The sequence below is a fragment of the Trichosurus vulpecula genome, chromosome 7 (genome assembly GCF_011100635.1).
Source record: "Trichosurus vulpecula isolate mTriVul1 chromosome 7, mTriVul1.pri, whole genome shotgun sequence".
NCBI lineage: Eukaryota > Metazoa > Chordata > Mammalia > Diprotodontia > Phalangeridae > Trichosurus > Trichosurus vulpecula.
Genome location: NC_050579.1, coordinates 224,344,181 through 224,355,134, shown reverse-complemented (window position 1 = coordinate 224,355,134; position 10,954 = coordinate 224,344,181).

Here is a 10,954-nt window from a genome sequence, read left to right as displayed (position 1 = left end):
GGGTGGGATGGTATAGATAGATTTGACAACAATCAGCATAGAGATGGTAACTAAATATATGAGAGCTAATGATATCATCAAGTGAAGTAGTATAGAGGGAGAAGAGAAGAGGACTCGGGCTAGATCCCTGAGTGGGACCTAATGTTAGATGGCATGATCTGAAAGAGGATTCAGCAAAAGGGATAAAGAAGGAGTGGTCAGATAGATGGAAAAAAAAACCAGGAGAGAGTAGTGTCCTAAAACCTAAAGAGAAGGGATGAGGAGGGAGGAGTAGTCAACAGTGCTAAACACTGAAGAGAGGTCAAGGACAATTAGGATACAGAAAAGGCCAATAGTAACTTGGGAGAAAGCAGTTTTAGCAGAATTATAAAGTTAAAAGCAGAATTGTAAGTGGTTAAGAAGAGAGTGAGAAAAAAGTGAAGGCACTATTACAGCCTTTTCAAGGAGTTTCATTACAAAGGGCAGAATAAAAAGAGGACAATAGTTAGTAGAAATGTGAATGTCAAGTGAGGGTTTTTTTTTCAGGGTGGTGGAAACTTGGGCATATTTGTAAGTGGTAGACAATGAGCCAGTAGACAGGGAGAGATTGAAAATAATTGAAAGAGTGGAGGTGACAAAGGGGGCAATCTGTTGAAGGAGACAAGATGGAATGAGATTACTTGAACAAGTAGCAATGTTAACCCTGGTGAGGAGTAAGGCCACTTTACCATCCAAGACAGGGTTCTTGAAGAGGGAGCTGGTGGCAGAAAGCACCTGAGTGATACAAGACAAGGAAGAGGGGAGAAGAGGAAGCTCATTTTTGATGCCCTTATTTTTTTCTTTTAAATATGAGAGAAGGTTCTCTGTTGAGAGAGTGGTAGGTGGGGGGCCATGGGAGATTTGAGGAAGAATAAAAGGTTTGGAAGATCTGCTGTGGAGAGTGGATAGTAAGTAGGTAAGGGAAGTGTAGTTGGATTACCGAGTAGCAGTGAGGACCCAGTTGAGGTTGTGTAATAATTTTATAGTAGACCCAGTCAGAACAGTTGAGTGACTTTCTCCATCTTTATTCAGGAGGAGTCAAGGTGGTGAATGGTGGGAGCGATCCAATGCTGAGGCTTGGCTGGATATAATCAGCAACATGGTAAAGGAAATACAAATTCAAGAGAGGAGAATAGAGTAGTGCTGAATTGGTTTACAAAATGGTCAAAACTGGGAAAAGATGTGAGCATGGCTAGTTTAAGGGAGATAGCCTAGGAGAGAATTGAGGGGTTAAGAGATTGTGAGTCACAGTGCAGATGAAGAATAGGATATTATAAGGGAAGGCAGAGGGAGAAGTAAAAAGCCAATAGATTATAGTCAAATCAGGGGATTTCAGAATTCTGCAACACAGAGGGGGTGTATTTGTGGGTGAAAGTCAGATAAAAGATATTACCATCTTTGTGTGTGGCTGAGACAGGGCAGAAGTGGGAAATGAGTGGGTTGATGTAGTGAGTGGTTACAGCATTGGAGGGAGAGTCAATATGCATTTTGAAGTCCCATAGTATGAGGGAAGAAGTTGAGGAAGGAGAAATATTGTAAGTTAAGCATCAAATTCATAGAGGAAGAAGGGGATAAATGTGGGGGGTGGGGTTGTCTTTGGACAACAGCTCCCAGAATTTTGATTGGTTGGTAGGTATGATTAGCATTTGAAATAGCTTATTGGTTGATCTGCTCTCTACGTGTTTCTTGCACTCCAATCCATCTTTTGTTCCACTGGCAAAATGATTTTCCTAAAGTGCGGGTCTGATGACAATGTCATCTCCATATTCAAAAAACTCTAGTGACTCCTATCAAATCCAGGATCAAATACAAAATTCTGTTTGGTATTCAAAGTCCTTCATAAACCTACTTTCACTACCTTTTCCGTATCCTTACACCTTATACCTCCCAACAGACATACAGTCTTTGATCCAGTAGTACTGGACATGCTAACCCCTGGACCTGACCCCTCCTGACCCTGGACATTCTCATTGGCTGTCCACTAGGCCTGGAATATTCTCCCTTCTCAATTCTACCTTCTGGCTCCCCTGGTTTCCTCCAAGTCTCTACTAAAATCCCACCTTCTACAAAAAGCCTTTTCGGTCCCTCTTAATTTAATTCTAGTGACTATCTGTATGTTAAATATTTCCTATATCCTGTGTATAGGTTGTTTTGGACAGATTTGTTTGCTACTTTTCTCCCCATTAGGTTGTGAGCTCCTTGAGGTAGTTGGCCTTTCTTCATATCCCAGCTCTTAGCAAAGTGCTTGCCACATAGTTGTTTTTGTCCTTCATTTTTGAGGAAAACCAATGACATCATGGGATGATGTCTTTGACCTGTGAGCGAATTGGATTTAAGCGAGGCAGAGTTGCACAAAGTTGTCAGCTTCACTCTTTCTTCTAGAAGTAAAAGACAAGATACAAACAAATATGTAAAAATCAACCTATACACAGGATAAATAGGAACTATTTGACAGTGAGAAGGCACTGTAATTAAGAGGGGATGGGGAAGTATTCCTGTAGAATGTGGGATTTTAGTTGGGAAAGGAAGCCAGGGAGGTCAGTAGTCAAAGAAGAGGAGGGAGAGTATTTTAAGCATGGAAGACAGCCAGCAGAAATGTCTGGAGGTGAGAGATGTCTGGCTTGTGAAACAAGCAGGAGGCTAGTGTCACTGAACCAAAGAGTCTGTCTCAGGGAGTAAAATGAAAGAAGACTAGAAAGGTGTTGGGCAGGGGTGCTGGGTTATGAAGGGTTTTGAATGCCAAACAGAGGATTTTGTATATTCTCCTGTAGGCAATAGGAAGCTATTGGAATTTATTAAGTAAGGGGGTGACATAATCATATTTATGCTTTAGGAAAATCACTTTTGTGGCCAATGAAGGATGGATTGCAGTGGTGAGAGACTTGAGGTAAGCAGACCCACCAGCTTATTTCAATAATAAAGAAAAAGCAGAGAAAATGTCTGAGCCACGTTTCTTTTTTTTAAAAGATAAAAATTTAATTTCATGAAATCAAAACTCTTTTGTAAGAACCTCTATCATTCCTGCTTTCTTATTATTCATTTTTAATGACTGAAACTTAAATACACAATAAGAAAAGAAAAATAAACATATTATAAGCTTAAATATATAATAAGAAAAGAAAAATGTGCATAGCAGAAAGTAAGAGGGGATTCAAAATATAGAGCAATAAATTTCTATTTCAAGAAAGCCTATATAATAAGTACTACATTTTGTGTTGAGAGCTGTCTGTCTTTTCTTTTCTTCCTTGTTAGTTTCCTTTTGTTCTCTGCTGTGTGGTTTTTACTTTGTTCTCCCCACCCCCAAATAAGGCTATAATTGTGTGGATATATTTATAGAGAGATATAGATACACACATACTTATACACATATACATACATAAATACTTAAATACATACATACATACATAGACATATACTTTCCCTAACAAATTCTGCTTCTGATCTTTGTTTTTTATGTTTGTGCATATATCTTCTTTCCTTTCCCTCCTAACTCCTCTATTTTGTTTCTACCCTCTATCTTCCTTGCCCTCCTATTACTTAACCTAGCCCCCCTCCAAAGATCCCCCCTTGTGCTACTGTTCCCTAAAATCTAAACCCCTCTATACCCTCTTTTACCTATTCTCTCACCTTACCCTCTAAAAATCCTTCTTTATCCTCCCAAGGGTCCCTCCCTTGTCCTCCCATTCTCATTAATCTAAACACCCTTCTATACCCCTTTTAAACTATCCCCTCATCCTTCCCTATAGAGATCCCTCTTTTATCCTCTCCCTACTCCCTATCCCCTTAGCATTTTATTTCTTTCTGAATTTAAAAGACTTTTATACTCTTCTAGATATATATGTATTGTTCCTTCTTGAACCTTTTCCCAATGAAAGCAGATTTCCAGAACTAACAGCCCTCCTCCCCCATCTAATTCTTCTGTGTTAGTTCTTGCTCTTGCACCTCATTTGTATAAAATAATTGCTCTTTTTAGCTATTAGTAAATGGTTTTACTTTTTAAGATCATATCATACTCAGGTCTATCCCAATCTTTCTTACAAACTACCCAATTACTAATAACAATTTCAGACATATATTTTACATTTTGCACACATAAAAGGTAAACAGTCAGTCCTTATTGAGCCCCTTGTAATTACTCTTTGGTATATACCTTATATTCCTCTTGGCTCTTGTATATCAAATCTTCTATTAAGTTTGGGTTTTTGTTTTGGTTTTTTCTTAACAAAGTCCTGAAAGTCTGGTAGTTCATTAAATATCCTTTTTCCCATTCGGGACTATGCTTATCTTTCCTGGGTATGATATTTTCAGCTGGAACCCTAGTTCTTTTGCTCCTTGATATACAGTGTTCCAAGACCTGCGGTCAACACTGCTAGGTCTTGTATGATTCTAATTGTGGCACCACGATATTTAAATTGGTTTTTTTCCTTGTTGCTTGTAGTATTTTATCCTTGAGCTGGAGGTTTTGGAATTTGTCTATAATATTCCTGTGGGTTTTCCTCATAGGTCTTCTTTCAGGTGGTGATCAGTTCATTTTTTTTTCTATTTCTACTTTCCCCTCTTGTTCTAATGCTTCAGGACAATTTTCTTTGATTATTTCTTCTATTATTATATCAAGATTCTTCTTTATCGTAGCTTTCAGGTAGTCCAATTATTCTTATGTTTTCTCCTCTTGATCTGTTCTCCAGATCAGTTGTTTTTCTTATGAGATGTTTCACATTCTCTTCTATTTTTTGATTCTTCATATTTTGTTTTATTATTTCTTGATCTCTTATAATTTCACTGGCTTCCCTCCTGCACAGTTATGATTTTCAAGGAGTCATTTTCTTCTTTAAGATTCTGGATCTCCTTTTCTAGTTGGTTGATTTTCTTTTCATAATATTCTTGGTTTTTTTGTATTTTTTTTAGTTTTTCCTCAATCTCTCTCATTTGACTTTTAAAGTCTTTTTTAAATTCTTCTATGAATTCTTTTTAAGCAGGTGACCATTTTATATTATTCTTTGGAACAGAAGAGGCTTACTTTATGTCAGTCACATCTTCTGAAGATGAAACCTGGCCTTCTCTATTCCCATAGTAACTCTCTATGGTTAATTTTTTTCTCCTTTGCCTGTGCATTATTTTTTTTAATTTGTAGTAGCTCAGTTTTTATAGTCATCTCTAGTCTTAGGATACAGGGGATTGGGGTCTCTGGCCTCAGATCCTCCTTCAATTCTCCCCTCTGGCTTGGACTCCTGTAAGTGCCCACAGCTAGCAGCATCCCTACCCCACTGCTTCTGAACTCCTCAGGTTTTTGCTTTCTCTTTCTCTCCCTGGTTACATTTCTGCAGCACAGATGGGTTTGACATTCTTTGTCAGCAGAGATTCATGAGATCTTCCTTGCCTCAGACACCCCAATGCCCCTTACTGTCTTTGGGGTAAAATTTCCTGTGGCCAACCCAGCTAACTCCAGGGCTTGCTTCTTGTTATTTAAGTGGACTAGGACCTAGCCTGGAAGTGTTTACTCTTCACAGTGATGAAACCTTGTTCTGTGACTTTTCTCCAGATCTTCTCTGATTGTCCCAGGAGGACCCCTGTTCTGCCCCTACTCATATATTTTTATTGTTCAATATTCACCCTGACATGCTATTTCATCTTTTTTGTTGGGGGAAATCTTGAGAGATCAGAATTTTCTTACCTACTCCACCATCTTCCCAGATTCCTCTCCAGCCACCTGTTGTTTCTTCACGGACAGGAACCTTAGATATTTACTATGTAATCCTGGCAAATTCACTATGTCAAAGGGCCTCAGTGTCCTTAACTATAGGTGGTCCTAAGTTCCCTTTTAACTCTCAGTCTATGAGCTAATAATAATAATAACAACAACAATAAACAATTTCACCTTAATGCTTTTATTCTGTACCCATTTAGGAGGGGGGCGGAGCCAAGATGGCGGCTGGTAAGCACGGACTAGAGTGAGTTCCGTACCCGAGTCCCTCCAAAAACCTATAAAAAATGGCCCTGAACCAATTCTAGAATGGCAGAACCCACAGAACAGCAGAGGGAAGCAGGGCTCCAGCCCAGGACAGCCTGGATGGTCTCTGAGTGAGGTCTATTCCACATGGAGCTGGGAGCTGGGAGCTGGGAACGGAGTGGAGCAGAGCCCAGCCTGAGCGGCGTGGAGCATCCAGACCAGAAGCTGGGCGGAGGGGGCCCTAGCGCCCTGAATATGTGAGCTGCTGCAGTTACCAGACCCCTCGACCCACAAACACCAAAGACTGTGGAGAAGGTTAGTGGAAGGAGTTTGCTGTTCGGCTTCCAGCCCCGGGGGCAGCGGAGGTGGGGCAGCTACAGCTGTTGTTACTTCCGGCTCCAGGCCCACCTGGTGGGAGGAATTAAGTGGTGGATCAGAGCAGGAGTGCAACAGCCTGCTGAAGATCTAAGCCCAGTTCGGGTTGGGGGTTGGGGAAGGAGCAGTGCAGGTCTGACAGAGCTGGCACCTCCCCCCCAAACGTGGAACATAGAACTCATTAGTCTACAAGCAGTCATACCCCACTGAAAAACTCAAGGATCAAGTTAGTTGGTTGGGAATATGGCCAGGCAGCGAAAACGCGCCCAGATTCAGTCTCACACTTTGGATTCTTTCTTTGGTGACAAAGAACACCAAAACATACAGCCTAAAGAAGACAACAAAGTCATAGAGCCTACAACAAAAGCCTCCAAGAAAAACATGAACTGGCCCCAGGCCATAGAAGAACTCAGAAAGGATTTGGAAAAGCAAGTTAGAGAAGTAGAGGAAAAATTGGGAAGAGAAATGAGAAGGATGCGAGAAAACCATGAAAAACAAGTCAATGACTTGCTAAAGGAGACCCAAAAAAATACTGAAAAATACACTGAAGAAAACAACACCTTAAAAAACAGACTTACTCAAATGGCAAAAGAGCTCCAAAAAGCCAATGAGGAGAAGAATGCCTTGAAAGGCAGAATTAGCCAAATGGAAAAGGAGGTCCAAAAGACCACTGAAGAAAATACTACTTCTTTATTCTGTACCCATTTAGGTAAACAGAATTAGGTAGCAGCAACATTTCCATCTAGCTGTCTAGGAAGAACAATACATGCAGATACATCTCTGGAAGTGTGCTGGGTGACTCTAGTAGAAAGAACATTGAACTTGGAGTCAGGAAAAAATACATTTGAATTTCAGTTCTACCATTTCCTGAAAGACCTGCCCATGGGCTGTTAATTAAGCTCTATTGTCCTCAGTTTCCTGATATATAAAATTGTCATAAGAAATATGTATGCTATCCATCCCACAAATGCATTGTGAAACTATATTGTGAACTATAAAGCACTATATATTATATATATGACATATATAATATATTATTATTATTAATATTAATCAGACATTTATGGTGTTTCCTTAGTAATGATTGACATAGAAAAGAAAGCATAGGCGACTCCATCTTGAACTTATAAAAAAACGTAGTAGCTAGTTTGAGTAAAGTAGGAATTTTAAGATATGACCCTACTTTTCTCTTAAAATAGCTGACAGCTAAATTTTTCACTGATTCTACCTACCCTTCCTAATCATTCATCCAAATCAGTGGGAGGTTCCTGAGGAGGTTCCTGTGGTTTAGGAGATCAAGTACCGAATTTGTAGTCAGGAAGAATAGAGTATAAACCCAGTTCTCTGATGCTTGCTAGTTGTGTGGCCACAGGCAACTAATTTACCCTCTTTGAGCCACAGAGAGTTTCCTGAAATATCTCCTGAATTATAGTTGAGTTGCAATGCCCTTTACATACTCTTATTTGAGAAGCATCAGGCGTTCTCTGTCAGGCTCAGGTCTCAACTGGGGAGTGACCTTTGAGGAGAGAGATACAAGACACAAAGGAAAGTTGAAGTTCCTTTTGTTTTAATTTATTTTATTTTAAGTTTATGGAATAAAACAAGTATTTCTGTAACTTACTATGATAAAAAGATGATTGCACATGAAACTGCAAATCTACTATGCAAAATGCACTATTCCTTTTAAAGGCAACAAAATTATCATGTAAATTCCTTTTTTTCCTTCCCGCCCTACCCTAGTGATGGTTACAATTACACACACTTGCATACATGCACACACATGTATGTATGTATGTGTATTGTGTACATATATCCATACATACATACACATATATGTGTGTAAAATTATTCTGTACATACTTTTGTCAGTTCTTTCTCTAAATGCAGGTAGCATCTTTCTTCATTTGTCCTTTATAGTTAATTTGGGTATTAATATTAGTCAAAATAAACTCATTCACCCATAGTCATTCTAAAATGTAGAATGATGAAGAAGCATCCTCTAATGAGCACTGTTGCTGAGGGGGAAAAATAGGGCCAGGGAGTAAATGCCTCCAAGACAGTCCTGTTAGTGTCCTCCAAATTTTCGTGCCCTGTGAAAATTCCAAATCACCCTTACCTTAGTTATTGCTCTCTCTCATATATACATACACAGGTAAAGGGAAAAATTAAGAAAATCCATATTTTTAAATCTGAACTTGAACTCTAAGGCTATTATTATGATGGTAAATATAGTAAGGCCACTATTACTATGATAAATTATTATTTACCATAAAATAATAATGCATAACTTGACAAACAAATAAATTTATCAAATAGTTGAAATAGTTCCTTCTTTTAAAAAAATCCAAACACTCCTAAAAGCACATCACGTACCTGTCACATACCTTTGTTTTCCTCTATTCCAGGCTGTATGAGGCAGGTAGGTAAAGCAGTGAATAGAGTGCTGGACCTAGTGTCAGAAGAACCTAAGTCCAAATCCAGTTTTAAGGTACTTACAAGGTGTGTGACCTTTAGAGCAAGAATTTTAACCTCTACCTGCCTCAGTTATGTCATTTGTAAAAATTGGTATAATAATATCATCTACTGCCCAGAGATCTTGTAGCAAAGTACATCATGCAAAATGCCAGGCTGGATGAATCAAAAACTGGAATTAAGGTTGCTTGGGGATATATTAACAATCTCAGACTTACAGATGATACCATTCTGACAGCAGAAAGTGAAGTGGAATTAAGAAGCGTCTTGATAAGGGCAAAAGAAGAGAGTGTGAAAGCTGGATAGAAGCTTAACATAAATTAAAAAAAAAAAAACTAAGATCTTGGTAAATGGTTCCATCACTTCCTAAAAAATGGAGAAGAAATGGAAGCAATGTCAGATTGTATATTTTGGGGCTCTAAGATCACTGTAGACAGTGACTGAAGCCATGAAATTAAAAGAGACTTGCTCCTTGGAAGGAAAGCTATGGCAAATCTGGACAGAATATTAAAAAGCAGAGACATCGCCTTGCTAACAAAGGTCTACATGGTCTACATGTTTTTGTGTTCGTGTTTGTTTTTCTAGTGGCAATGTATGACTGTGACAGTTGAACTTTAAGGAAAACTGAGCACCAGACTTTTGAGAGTCCCTTGGATAGCAAGGAGATCAAATCAGTCAATACTTAAAGAAATTAACTCAGACTATTCACTGGAAGATCAAAAACTGAACCTGAAGCTTAAATACCTTGGTCACATAACAAGCAAAGGGAACTCGTTTGAAAAGACCCTAATGCTGGGAAAGATTGAAGGCAAAAAGAGAAAGGGATGGGAGAGGATGAGATGGATAGATAGTATCATGGGTACAATGAACGTGAACTTGGATGGACTTTGAGAGATAGTGGAAAATAGAAGGACCTGAAGTGCTCTAGTCCATGGGGTCACAAAGAGTCAGACACAACTGAACAACGGAGCAAACAACAACAACAAAAACCTCTCAGGGTTGTTGTGAGCATGGAATGAGATAATATTTGTAAATGGCTTTGGAAAACTTACAGTATTATATAAGTGCTAGTAGTTATTAGTACCCCCTTTCAATTACTTCCCCAGAATACACAAGAAAAATAATGACATAAAAGAATTACATCTGAAAAATGATGTAGTGAAACTTTACAGTGAAGCATGCAAGCTAAAGATTATCTTAGGAAATGATGAATGCAGGCATGTGGCTATTAGCTCTATATATTCATGCTTGGTTACTTGCCTGTATAGTCCTAGTGACCTCCACTAGAATTTGTAGAGGAAATGTGCAAAATCTGGGTGCAGAATATTTGGGGAAAACTTATCCTCAGAAATAGTAGAATTAGAGGTCAAAGAAATGTAGCCTGCAGGTCTGTGGAAATAAAGACAGACTCTATCTGATTCTATCTCAAAAAGAAGCCTCCTCTTTTTTAGATGTCCCATTCCACTTAGACATCCTGAAGAGATTAACTAGAGCCTCCTTCCCCAGCAAGATGGTGTGATGAGATTATCTGCCAAGCAACTCCACCACTGGAACAGATCTGATCTTGGTTTAAAAATCACAACCCAAGGTGAAGGTGCTCCCCACATGTCCAATCCCCTCAAATCATCTGGTGACCCAAATATCTTTTCAGTAGCATTGCTAATACTTGGTAACTGCCCATCAGCTGGTGATAATTAAACTTTTTTTTAATCTTCTAGACTTATCTCATGATTTTTTGATCTCCAGTCAAACTTACTTCTTGTTGTTGTTTCATCTTTAAACTAGAAGGTTCTTGAAACAGTTCTGATGTAAGATGATAAAAGCCAACACTGGGACGGCAGATTCTGCTTTTCACTTTTGAGATATAGTTTGGCAAATATAAAATTTTATTTTTTAATTCACCCTAAATGGAACTGATATAGAATTTCATGGAAATTATCCAGTAAAACTAAGATTAGCAACCCCACAGGCCAAAGATGTTACAACAGGCTGGAAAAAAAAAAGACTTAGGGCAGCTATCATGTGACCCTCGGCAACCAGCAAACATCAGTCTGTCTCTAGTCTAACCCATCCGTGACTGGAAGAATTTTCTAATTGTGCAGATCTGTGGTACAACACAGCAATGTACATTCTGATCTCAGT